General features: G+C 41.8%; 1 protein-coding gene across 1 annotated transcript in view; it reads left to right on the forward strand.

Moving 5' to 3' along the window:
- PRKAR2B (protein kinase cAMP-dependent type II regulatory subunit beta) overlaps nucleotides 1–9,944 on the forward strand; it is a 78,926-nt gene extending 68,982 nt beyond the window's left edge. Inside the window, exon 12 of the mRNA XM_034433625.3 lies at nucleotides 9,861–9,944. The gene's annotated coding sequence lies outside the window, so the exon portion shown is untranslated. The remainder of the gene's footprint in view (nucleotides 1–9,860) is intronic.
- Nucleotides 9,945–12,213: the final 2,269 nt, after the last annotated feature.

Consider the following 12,213-nt stretch of genomic DNA (forward strand, 5'->3'; position numbering starts at 1 on the left):
GATTATTCGATGGGCCCAGTGGTGAAATGTAAAATTTGTTACTACCGGTTCTGTGGGCGTGGCTTGGTGGGGGAGGGGGTAATATGACTGAGTAGGCGTGGCCAACTTTCTTTTTTTTTTTTACTTTTAAAACCATTTTTTCTACAACCTCTTCGGCTGAAGAGGTTGTAAAAAAAATGCTTTTAAAGCCTCTGACGATCCCAGCTGACTTGCCTGATCGGCAGAGACTTTTTATTTTTTTAAGCGTCTGACGATCCCAGCTGACTTGCCTGATTGGCAGAGGCTTTTTCTTTTTTTAAGCCTCTGACGATCCCAGATGACTTGCCTGATTGGCAGAGGCTTTCTTTTTTTTTTTTAAAGCGTCTGACGATCCCAGCTGACTTGCCTGATTGGCAGAGGCTTTTTCTTTTTTTAAGCCTCTGACGATCCCAGCTGACTTGCCTGATTGGCAGAGGCTTTTTTTTTTTTTAAGCCTCTGACAATCCCAGCTGACTTGCCTGATTGGCAGAGGCTTTTTCTTTTTTTAAGCCTCTGACGATCCCAGATGACTTGCCTGATCGGCAGAGGCTTTCTTTTTTTTTTTTAAAGCCTCTGACGATCCCAGCTGACTTGCCTGATTGGCAGAGGCTTTTTTTTTTTAAAGCCTCTGACGATCCCAGCTGACTTGCCTGATTGGCAGAGGCTTTCTTTTTTTTTAAAAGCCTCTGACAATCCCAGCTGACTAGCCTGATCGGCAGAGGCTTTCTTTTTTTTTTTTTTAAGCCTCTGACGATCCCAGCTGACTTGCCTGATTGGCAGAGGCTTTCTTTTTTTTTTAAAAGCCTCTGACAATCCCAGCTGACTAGCCTGATCGGCAGAGACTTTCTTTCTTTTTTTTTTTTAAAGCCTCTGATGATCCCAGCTGAGCCGCGCGATCATCAGAGGCATTCTTTTTTTACTTTTAAAAGCATTTTTTTTGTCAAAGAGGTTGTAGAAAACATGCTTTTAAATTTTTTTAAAAAGCCTCTGATGATTGCGTGGCTCAGCTGAGCAATGGGGGGGGGGAGAGGGATTTTTGCTACTGGTTCTCCGAACCACTTGCCTCCATTGCTACCGGATCGGGCGATCCGGTCTGAACCGGGAGCATTTCACCCCTGAATGGGCCCTTCCTTAAAAGCATTTGGGTCCACCAGCATTTCAGCTTTCCAAGAACATCAGGTTCAAAAGCCTTCGGTGGCACAATGCACGACCTTCTACAGGTAGTCCCGACTTACAACACTTCATTTAGTGACCGTTTCAGAGTTACAACGGCACTGAAAAAAGTGACCCAGGACCATTTTTCACACTTACGACCATTGCCGGCCTCCCCATGGTCACATAATTTACATTCGGATGCTTGACAACTGACTCACATTTATGACAGTTGCAGTGTCCCGGGGTCATGTGATCCCTTGTTGTGACCGTCTGACAAGCAAAGCCAACTTATTTAACAACCGTGTTACTAAATATTTAACAACTGCAGTGATTCGCCTAACAAATGTGGCAAGAAAAGCCGTAAAACCGGGCAAAACTCACTTAACAAAATTCTCACTTAACAGCCTACATTTTGGGGCTCAATAGTGGTCGTAAGTTGAGGACTACCTGTGCGATGTTATAGATTTGGAAGGATTTTTCACTTGTTAAAAAAAATTTAACGACTTTTGTAAATCACTTATAAGTCTCTCAATTTTAAGTGTCTGTGGAGATTCTCGGTCATCCAAGTCATGGTTGTCCCAAATGGGCTGTTTCAAAAGTCAACTGGACTTTCTGGTTTTTTCCTTGAAGACGTTTCGCTTCTCCTCCAAGAAGCTTCTTCAGTTCGTTACGAACCGAAGAAGCTTCTTGGAGGAGAAGCGAAACGTCTTCAAGGAAAAACAAAACTCCAGTTGCCTTTCGAAAAAGCACATTTGGGACATTTCATTTAAGAAGTCCAAGATGCCCATTATTGCAATCCAAACATATATGCAATCCAGTGATGAAATTCAATTTTTTTTTACTACCGGTTCTGTGGGTGTGGCTTAGGGGCGCGTGGCGTGACTTGGGGGCATGGCAGGGAAAGGATATTGCAAAATCTCCATTCCCACCCCACTCCAGGGGAAGGATGCTGCAAAATCCCCATTCCCTCCCCACTCCTGGGGGAAGGATGCTGCAAAATCCCCATTCCCTCCCCACTCCTGGGGGAAGGATATTACAAAATCTCTATTGCCAACCCACTCTAGGGCCAGCCAGAGTTGGTTTTTGCCGGTTCTCCGAACTACTCAAAATTTCCGCTACCGGTTCGCCAGAACCTGTCAGAACCCGCTGGATTTCACCCCTGGTGCATATCGACAACTTTTTATTTTAACATGTCTAATTGCGATTCAGCTGAGGATCTCTTAACACAATATTGCAGAAGTTTTGAGGATTGAACCCCATTCCTGTTTGACTCCAGTTTTTGGTCAATTCTCCAAGAATTGAACGGCAGAAACAAATTTCGTTTTGTCCACATGTCCAATGAATGTGATAGGTTAAGGTTGTTTAGGGGTACCTGAGTGCACGAACGCGGTCTAGGAGAGATTTAGATTGTACGTATTTTGATTTGAATCGGTATTATTCGAGGTGGCATTTTGTAAAGATTAAAAAAAAAAATTGTATTTGGAAAAAACAAACAGATAAAGCATGGCCTTGTGTTCTGGGTAAGTTTTATGACCTCCGTCTGGTCTCAAGTCTGTCCGATTATTAGTCCTTTTTTTACACCAACAAATGTTTTATAAGATTTTTGTCTCGTCTCGATGAAGGACGCTTGTATACCCACCTTCCAGAATGTGGGAGGTTTATAATGATGCTGTATAGTTTCTCGCTGTTGTACTTAACTGTGGATGTACTGTTTTCACACCTGAGAACAATTGTTACCTGTGCACTGGTGAAAAGGCAAAATTGGATTTATATAATGGGGCTCATTGTCGTGTTTTAACAGGCAGAGTCTCCCTTGAATTGAGCAAAGGTCCTATTTCGCGGATACACCCAGTAGCAATATGGAAGGTTGAGCTTGGGACTGTTGTTTCCTTTCTTTAGCCTACCACCCTGGTTCTTCCTGGCAAGTATTCTGACCGAAGCTTCCTGATACAGTAAAAGCACACAATGAGTCCCAAAAACCCTCTTTATTTCAACGGCTGTGAATTCTGTTCATTCACAGCCTGTAATAAGTCCCAAATAGTTTGTAAAGAGTCCGACAGAAGTCTGCCACAGCTCTTTGGGATAAGGCTGATAAGCACCCACCTTTATCCCCCTTGACACGCTGCCAAAGATCTATTTACCAATTAGCTTTGCAAGGCCAGACGGAGCACAGAGTCAAAACGGAGCTTCAGAATTTAAACCGACCAGCACAAACAAAGTTGCTTCCTGCAAAGGCTCATGTGCCTTTGTTCCACCTTTATGTCTTATGGGAGGGGCCAATCATCTCCAAGCCTTACTCCCGAGTCGCCCCTTTTGTCTTAACTGCTCTTGCCTTCTAGAAGCTCTGTACCTGCGGGTACTGGGAACATGTTCCCCCTGTTCCTCTGCCTCGCTGATATCTGACTCTGGAGGCTCCGGAGTCCGCACATAACTCCCAGATGGCCCTGGCCCCATCTCTGCCTCCGACGCAGAGCCCTCGTCCGAGCCTTCCCCAGACTCCAGGACTGGCCCATGTTCCTCCCCAGACTCCTCACTGTCTGACTCTGCTGCCAACTCCGCAAGCCACCGGTGGACCACAACAGCAGGTTGCTGTCCAAATACAGGTAGTCCTCGACTTACGACAGTTTGCTTAGTGACCATTTGAAGTTACACCGGCACTGAAAAAAGTTACTTACGACCATTTTTTTCACTGATGACCGTTAACAGCATCCCCACGGTCATGTGAATAAAATTCAGATGCTTGGCAACTGACTCATATTTATGACGGTCGCAGTATCCTGGTGGGGGGTGGTCACGTGACCCCCTTTTGCAACCGTCTGACAAGCAAAAGTCAATGGGGAAGCCGGATTCACTGAACCACCGGGTTAATAATTTAACAACTGCGGCGATTCACTTAACAAAAGCGGCAGGGAAAGTCGCAAAGTCGGTCAAAACTCACTTAACAAATGTCTTGCTTAATGACACAAATTTTGGGCTGACTTGTCGTAAATCGAGGACGACCTGTATTAAGTCCTAGGCTCCTTCACAATTTAAATTTCTGAGGTAACTCAAGGTGCCACAGTCCAGCAAGGCGGCCTCCTACTGGCATATATGTACAGATAGTCCTTGACTTAACAACAGTTCATTTAGTGACCATTCAAAGTTAACAGCAGTGAAAAAAGTGATCCCCCGCGCACACACCACCCCGTGCATGCGCGTGCAGCCCCCCCCCCACGCCCCGCCCCACTGCACATACACGGCAGAGACCTAAACACCAAGCTGGCTGGCGTGAGGCGCACACACATGCATGGCAAAGCTGAACTGAGGCGACAGCTCGTGTGCCCACAGAGAGGGTGCTGCCAACATTACATTTGACATTATACTTAAAGTGCTTCAAACGTCTGCACTATTATCTAACAACCTTGTCGAGTATAGTGAGTGTTAAGGCCCTATCCCTTGTGGACACACTTCCCAGTAACTTAAGTCAATTCACTTCAGAGTTGGTTGTGTTGGCAAGGAGGTTTTAATGTACTTTTTGATGCTCAATCCACAGATAACAACTGTGACAAGAAAGATAAAGAGGGGCGAAATTAACAAATGCCTCACTTAACAACAGAAATTTCAGGCTCAATTGTGGTCGCACGTCGAGGGCTATCTGTATATGGGAAGATCTTAACAAACATAGCTAGGGCATCCTGTCCTGGCTACCATGACTTGTCTTGAGGTCAAAATGTTAAGTTGTTCAGATAAGAACTGAAGTAGTCTTTTTAATTTAGAGTTTATTTTATCCCACCTTTATTATTTTTATAGATAATTGTTGTGGCCCGCCAGCGGATCTGGCAGCAGATTCAGAGAGTGAAGAGGTTGAGGAGGAACATGGGCCTGTCTTGGAGTCTGGGGAAGGCTCTGATGAGGGCTCTGCGTCGGAGGCAGAGAGGGGGCCAGGGCCGTCTGATAGTTGTCAGCTGCCTTCGGAGTCGGACATGAGTGGGGCAGAAGAACAGCTAGAGCCTGTTCCCAATGTGCGCCTGCGCAGAGCTGCCAGGAGAAGGGAACAGCTAAAGAACAAGGGCCGACTCAGGAGTAAAGCCACAGGTGGACGATGAATAGGGAATAAAAGAGGAGCGAAAAGGGAGGGGAGTTTGCAGGAGGCAATTAGTTCGCTTAATTGGTTCGTGACTCCTTGCCAAGTTTTGAAGATATCGGCCTGGCAGCTCTCCAAGCCAGAGAAGATCTGTGACTGTAAATTCTCCCTTGAAAGACTTCACCGGATGTGAATGAGAGGAATTCACAGTAACACAGTAACAATAAAAAGGGGTTTTTTGTCGGGACAAGGAGTCTGCTTCATGCTCTTGGGAAGCCTAAGTCAGAACAATAACTCAAGGTGGCAAGCATACCAATACTCCTCTCTCCTCCTATTTTCACCACAGAAACAACCTGGTGAGGTGAGCTGAGAGAAAAAGGGACTGGCCCAAAGTCACCAAGCCGGCTAAGGCGGAACTAGAATTCCCAGTCTCCCGGTTTCTAGCTTGGTGCCTTGACCCCCTACCCCCAGACCAAATATCTATGGGGGGTCAACTCAAGATAGCTCAATAGTAGACTATCTGGTTGGCAAAACATAAAATTAAACCTTTACATCTCTATTAAAAAAGAACTTGGAAACCCGAGGCAGGGAAGATTAACCTGTAGCTTTGAGAAACTGAACATAAAAATTATATTGAACTAAAGGAAGGCAAAACAATTTCATCCGTTTTTTGAGCTAGCCAAAAGTGGATCAGCTTTCCATTAACGACACAAGATTTTCCTGTTTGTGATTTTTAGTGAGCTTAGTTTAATTATTTGTGCACTACAAAATTCAGTGAAGTTTAGGCATTATTATTTTGATCTACGTATGTATATATGTGTGCGCGCACCCTATGTTTTACTTTTAAGAGCGTTATAATCTCCCTCTGCACATTTATGGGGGGGAGCAGGAGTACGACGAGAGAGAAAAAAAAAATATCTTGAAAATATTCTCCCCGTTTGTGTGCCACTCCCGTTTCCTGATGGTTAACGTTCTGTCTTTTTAACTGAGGCCTCTTTTTTTATGGTACCTCCGAAGTGTGAAATTTACAATGCACAAAATTAATAAATAACTTTTGAATACAGAATGATCTGTCGTGAGTCTGTCGTTCAAATGTTTTACCTCATTACTAAGTGAAGGGCACATAACCGGCTTTTGAAATGAAACTCGATGACGATGGAGTCTTAAGGACGGAGGTTTAAAAAAAACCGCACTGCACGCTTGAATGAATTTCGTTCTATTTTTTTTTATTATTAGGACTCCCTCTGCTGGATCTGATTACTGAACACAATCTATTTCAGTGATGGCTAACCTTTTTGCCATCGCGTGCCAAAAGCTGGGGGAGGTCAGGAGAGTCATGCGCGTGCGTGCCCACACCCATAATTCAATGCCCCGCCCTCCCCGCGCATGCGCGCGTGACCCCCCCCGTGCTCTCCGCACTTTTGGCACGTGATGGCATTAGGGTTTACAGGTGTCCACTATTTGAGCGGACAGTCCGCTTTTTTCACATTATGTTCATAATTTTTCATAAAATAGTGGACATTTTTTTTATTCAAAAGCTTTATGATGAAATGGTACGTAAGTTTTGCGAGTCAGAATTCCTTGAAGTTTTGCGCCATGTTCCAACACGTTGATTAAGTTTGTTTAAAGCGGTCGAAAGACTTCTTTTAAACTGGATACCTCTAAAATCGTATTTTATTTCTCTTGGATCTGATGAGTGCCATAAGGTTATCTGGAACCTTATTTCGGATCAGAAAAATGAACTCGCAAAGGACGATGAACCAACAATTTCAGAATTGTAATTATATTTCACGCACTTCTTCATGTCAATAATGCAAGACACCCTACTGAAGTGGAAAGCAAGAAAATTCTTGCATGTGATCTTCACATTATCATGTGTAAACTGCGTGATTCTTTGCAAAAAAAATACGATGAGCAGTTTTTTGGAATGAAAGTTTTATTTGCCTTACAAAAAAAACATTTGCCTGAGAATGCAGTGCAAAAGTTCAAGAAAGAAGTCATTAACGTGTATCAAAGAGCCATTGCGTACCTAGAAAAGTATAATTTCACCAATTCAGTATATGAGACGCTAAGTTATTTCAATCTAATTGATCGCAATAATCCTCCAACTTTAGAAGAAATGACGAACATCTGGTTATTATCACCATGGCCAGAAGAACTTCCACCCAACACTCTCTTCGATGAAATTTCTGCCTTAGAAGAAGTTTATGTTCATCTGCAGGGCGATTCATCCCTTGATAAGTGGACGTACTTTTTCAAGAAAGAGCCAGCTCCGAGTTTACTGAAACTGTTCCAGTATTGTGCATCAATTCCGGTATCAAATGCAAACGTTGAACGAATTTTCAGCGTCATGGGAAATTTGTGGACTGACGAACGTAACCGACTGCTTATACCATCAGTTCGAAGTGAACTTTGTATATTTTTTAATATTTCTCAATGTTGTACTGAAATTAAAGAATTATTCCTTAAACACAAAGAATTGATCAAAGCTGCGCAGTCAAATAAAAAATACACACGACAGCAAAGTAAAATGTAATTTAATATTTTACATATTATTATATTTGATGTTTTGAATTTTAAGTAAAGTTTTGAAGTGATTATTTTAATACGTGTTAAAATGTTTGTAAGAAAATATATAATTTAATTGTAATTTTTTATTTATTTTTTTACTACTTACCCACCCCCACCCCGCTTGTCCGCTATTTTTTGGAAGTAGACCTGGCAACCCTAGATAGCATGGTAGGCCCAGTAGGCCCGTTTTTCGCCCTCCCCAGGCTCCAGAGCCTTTCTAGGAGCCTGGGGAAGGCGAAAACAGCCTTCCCCATCCCCCCCAGATGCTCTCCCGAGGCCGCAAACGGTCTGTTTGCTGAGCTAGGGCAATGCTTGCGTGCTCACAGATATGGCTCCACGTGCCATCTGTGGCACGCGTGCCATTGGCTTGCCATCACGGATCTATTTGAATAATAACATCGGTGTCAGTTGTCTTCCGTGGTGACATTTTTTCGGAATGGATGGCCCGTATGGAATGACGTTAGTTTTAAAGAATACACTACTTTCCAAAGCTCTATTTAGCAAATTTGTGTTGCAACCAGATGACTTCAGAAAGGGAAAATTAATGTCTTTATTAGTCAACCGGTTAGCAGTGTTGCTGAACGAAATTAGCTATGTTGCCAATTCCTAGCCAGCTAAAAAAAAAAAAGGAATTTTTTTTAGATGTACTGTGGTGGAGTGTAGTAAGATGGATTTCCTGGAGGGAGGAGTGGGGGTTGCATCCCAAAGGAGTTAAAAGCAGTGGTGAAATCCTGCCAGTTCTGTCCGGCTCATGTGAACCCCGTAGCGGCGGCAGCGCGAGGCTCCGCCCACCCGCCCGGACATCGTTACTTCCTGGTTTTAACCAGGAAGTAATCCGTTTTTGACGGGTTTGTGCATGCGCAGGGGGTCAAAAATCGGACGTGATGATGGCGTGCGCACTTCCGAACCGGTAGGGAAGGTAAGTAGATTTCACCCCTGGTTAAGAGGCAACTTAGTGTTGAGATTTTATCTGTGAGTTTACAGATAGTAGAGTCCTTAGTCTGGGCAAGATTTTGTTTATAAATATGAAAGTAGTAAAAAGCTCAGCTTGGAAGAATCAACACATCATTCTTGGTTTTGGGCCTGATAGGTACAGCTAATCCTTAACAACCGTTCCTTTAAGTGACAGTTCGAAATTACAACAGTTCATATGGCCTCGGCAGTATCCCTACGGTCACGTGATCAGAATTCAGGGGCTTGGCAACTGGCATGTACTTATGACAGTTGCAGTATCCTGGGGTCATGTTTTGCAATCTCCTGCCAAGCAGAGTCAATGGGGAAGGCAAATTCACTTAACAACCGTGTTACTAACATAACTGCAGTGATTCACTGAAGAACTGCACCAAGAAAGGTTGCAAAATGGGGCCTAGATTACTTAACGACTGCCTCACTTAGCAACAGAAATTTGAGGCTCAATTGTGGTCGTAAACCGAGGACTGCCTGTACCTTTTGGGACAAGTCCATAAAATCGTTCAGTAGCAGTCGTAATAGTAGCAACGCTATTATTCATCTTGCACCAATAATTAAAAACAGTACGGGTACAGAATTCCAGCTGAAACAATAATACAAGACAGTTAATCACTTATAATAGGTGGTTTATTAATCTAATCAACAAATGTAATAATGTGGTCTTTTCCATTTTAACTGGATCCTATTCCTGTTCCTATTCCTTGCGTCCTCCCCTTCCCTGGATATTTAAACTATTTTCCTTTTCCTTTAGGTCTATATCTCTTCAACTTCCCCTTTCCCCTTTCATTCGTTTTCCAGATAGATAGATGGCTGACTGGAGAGAGAGAGAGAGAGAGAGAGAGAGGGAGAGGGAGATCTTAGATAGATATAGATATAGATATAGATAGATATCTTAGATAGAGATAGATAGATAGATAGAGATAGATAGAGTGATAGAGATAGATAAATAGATGAAAGAAAAAAGACAGATGAGATGATTCATAGATGAATGGATGGATAGATAGTGATTCAGTTCACGGTTTATGAACTGAAATTGGTTTATGCTAAGTTTTATTGTGATTTTGTTCTGATTTTTTTGGGATAGCTCTGATCATTTTATTGAAGAACGAACAAGTATTGAAGACTCCAGTATATCGTCGGATGAGGGAGAACATTTTTACTTTCTTTTTCATCCTGTTAACATCCTTGATTCTGTCTCATTATTTCTTTCTGAACCCCGAAGGATTGAAAAGGCCTTGAAAGTTTTGTTCTGCCATTTTCTAGATCCCCGGCCCCATTGTTACATATCCTTTTCAGATGGAATCTGAGCTACGGGACATGTAGAAATAAACATTACAGACATAAACCAGATAAAATCTTCTCGGTCCTATTTTATTTAAGCCATCCCACACAAGGTTTAGGTGGTGTGTGTTTTTTTTTTTAATGGTCAAACACAATTCATACGTGAATAATGTTATCATTTCTGTGCCAATGAGCAATAAGTTTTGATGTGTTTTTGTTTAGATGGGTTTAAATAACATCCAAACTTCCTTTGAGCATTCCTTTCCAACTTCCTTCTAACACTTTTAAAGAGTCTAGTATAGGCTCTTTAAAGTTCATTGCTCTAAAAATAAATGAAGCTGCATTAGGCATAATGTGCCCTTTAAATTCTCCATTATGTTTTGACTTTAATAGCTCAAATGACTTTGCACTTTGCCGTGTTCTTGCAAAGAAGTCAAGTTTCTCCCGATTGCTAACTCAGTATCTTACAAAGGTTGCTGGTTTATTCAGCGGACTCTTAAAATGAATTATGTTTTTAGAAATTGCAACTATTTTGGGATGCAGAGCAGGTTTGATTTCAGATGCTTCTGCTGTACAACATGTTGGAGGAAAGCACCTTTCTTGGGAAAAAAAAAATCCAGCTTTCAAGATTAGAAATAATCAGAAGGATAAGCCCAGAGGAACAGATTCTCAGTGGTCTGCAAAAACACTTCAAGGAGAAGTGAATGGATTTTATTTTGCAACGCACGTCCCTCTCAAATGCGAGTTGTATTTCTATACTCCTTTAGTTCTTGTTTTAAGAATCACATTTATTATATTAAGGAAGTCCTTTAGAGCTTTGCTGGCTGGGAGTTGAAGTCTTAAAGTTGCCAAGATTGGAGACCCTTACTTTAGAGCAAAACAAATTTTAATCTTAAATTACTTAGGACAGGCCTTCCTGCAAAGGAAGAAACCAAAAACACTTTCCAGATAATCATAATTATTTGGGTTTGCTTTTCCTTCTATATTTTTTTCCTTCTGAGCTTTTATTGCATAAGAATTTTAATGTCTATGGAGATTCTCAGTCCTCCAAGTTACAGTTATCCCAAAGGTGTTTTTTCAAGAGGCAGCTGGAAACCAGAAAGTCCAGCTGCCTTTTGAAAAAGCACCTTTGGGACAAGAATTTTAAGAAAATTAAAAAGGGCATGACAAGGGTACTTGGGAGCCACTTTTAATAACAGGATTCCTGGAGAACAGTTTTGATGCAAACATCTCCAGTCAGAAGTAATTCAAGGACACCTGTCCTAAGGTAGTCCGATACAGGTAGTCCTCGACTTACAGCCATTCATTTAGTGACCCTTCGAAGTTGCAGCGGGACTGAAAAAACGAGTTATGTTCTGCATCCCATGGTCACATGTTCAAGTGAGTTTGGCAACCGGCATATCTTTATGTTGGTTGCCAGCCAGCTTCTGACAAGCTCAAGTCAAGGAGGGGGGGGGCAGCAAGTTTCTTTTAACGACATGATTCACTTAGCAACTGCAGTGATCCACTTAACAGCAGTGGCCAAAAAGTTCACGAATGGGGTGTAGAAAGTTAGCACCCACCCCTATTAGAAGAATGAAATATTTCAGGAAATATTAAAAAGGCAGAATATTATATTTTCCCAAAAGGAGAAACAGGTTTCTAAAGACAGAAACTCAGAGCCTCAGCTCTCTACCCCAAGTAGAAACTTAAGGGGCCAACTTTTACAAATGCAGATTTGGTCATCCATTCAAGACAGGATGAAAACCCCAAGGAAGCCGGCATCTTGGATGAATTACATTTGTTAAACAAGTTTTTTTTTAAAAAAAACAACGCATTGCCAGCCTTTGTGAAACAAACTGATGAAAATCAAATAACATTTTACATTTGTAAAATGTAAAATATTAATCTTAGTGTGAATGTGGGTAAATATTTATAGGAGCATTGCATAGCAGTTGAGAATTCTTTCTTCTGGATAATCTTTCCTTTTTTTGATGATTAGGTTTAATGGAGGTTTGTACTATATCGGGGCGAAAATTGATGTTTTAAAACTCTATATGTATTATACTCTCTGTAATTCTATCCATATTGCTATTTTTTTTCTGTAATTTTTAATAATTTTCAATAAAAAAAATTTTTTAAAAAGAAAAATAACAAAACACACAAAACAAGCCTCT

This window comes from Pantherophis guttatus, chromosome 7, assembly GCF_059756535.1.
Source record: "Pantherophis guttatus breed Tessera chromosome 7, ASM5975653v1, whole genome shotgun sequence".
NCBI lineage: Eukaryota > Metazoa > Chordata > Lepidosauria > Squamata > Colubridae > Pantherophis > Pantherophis guttatus.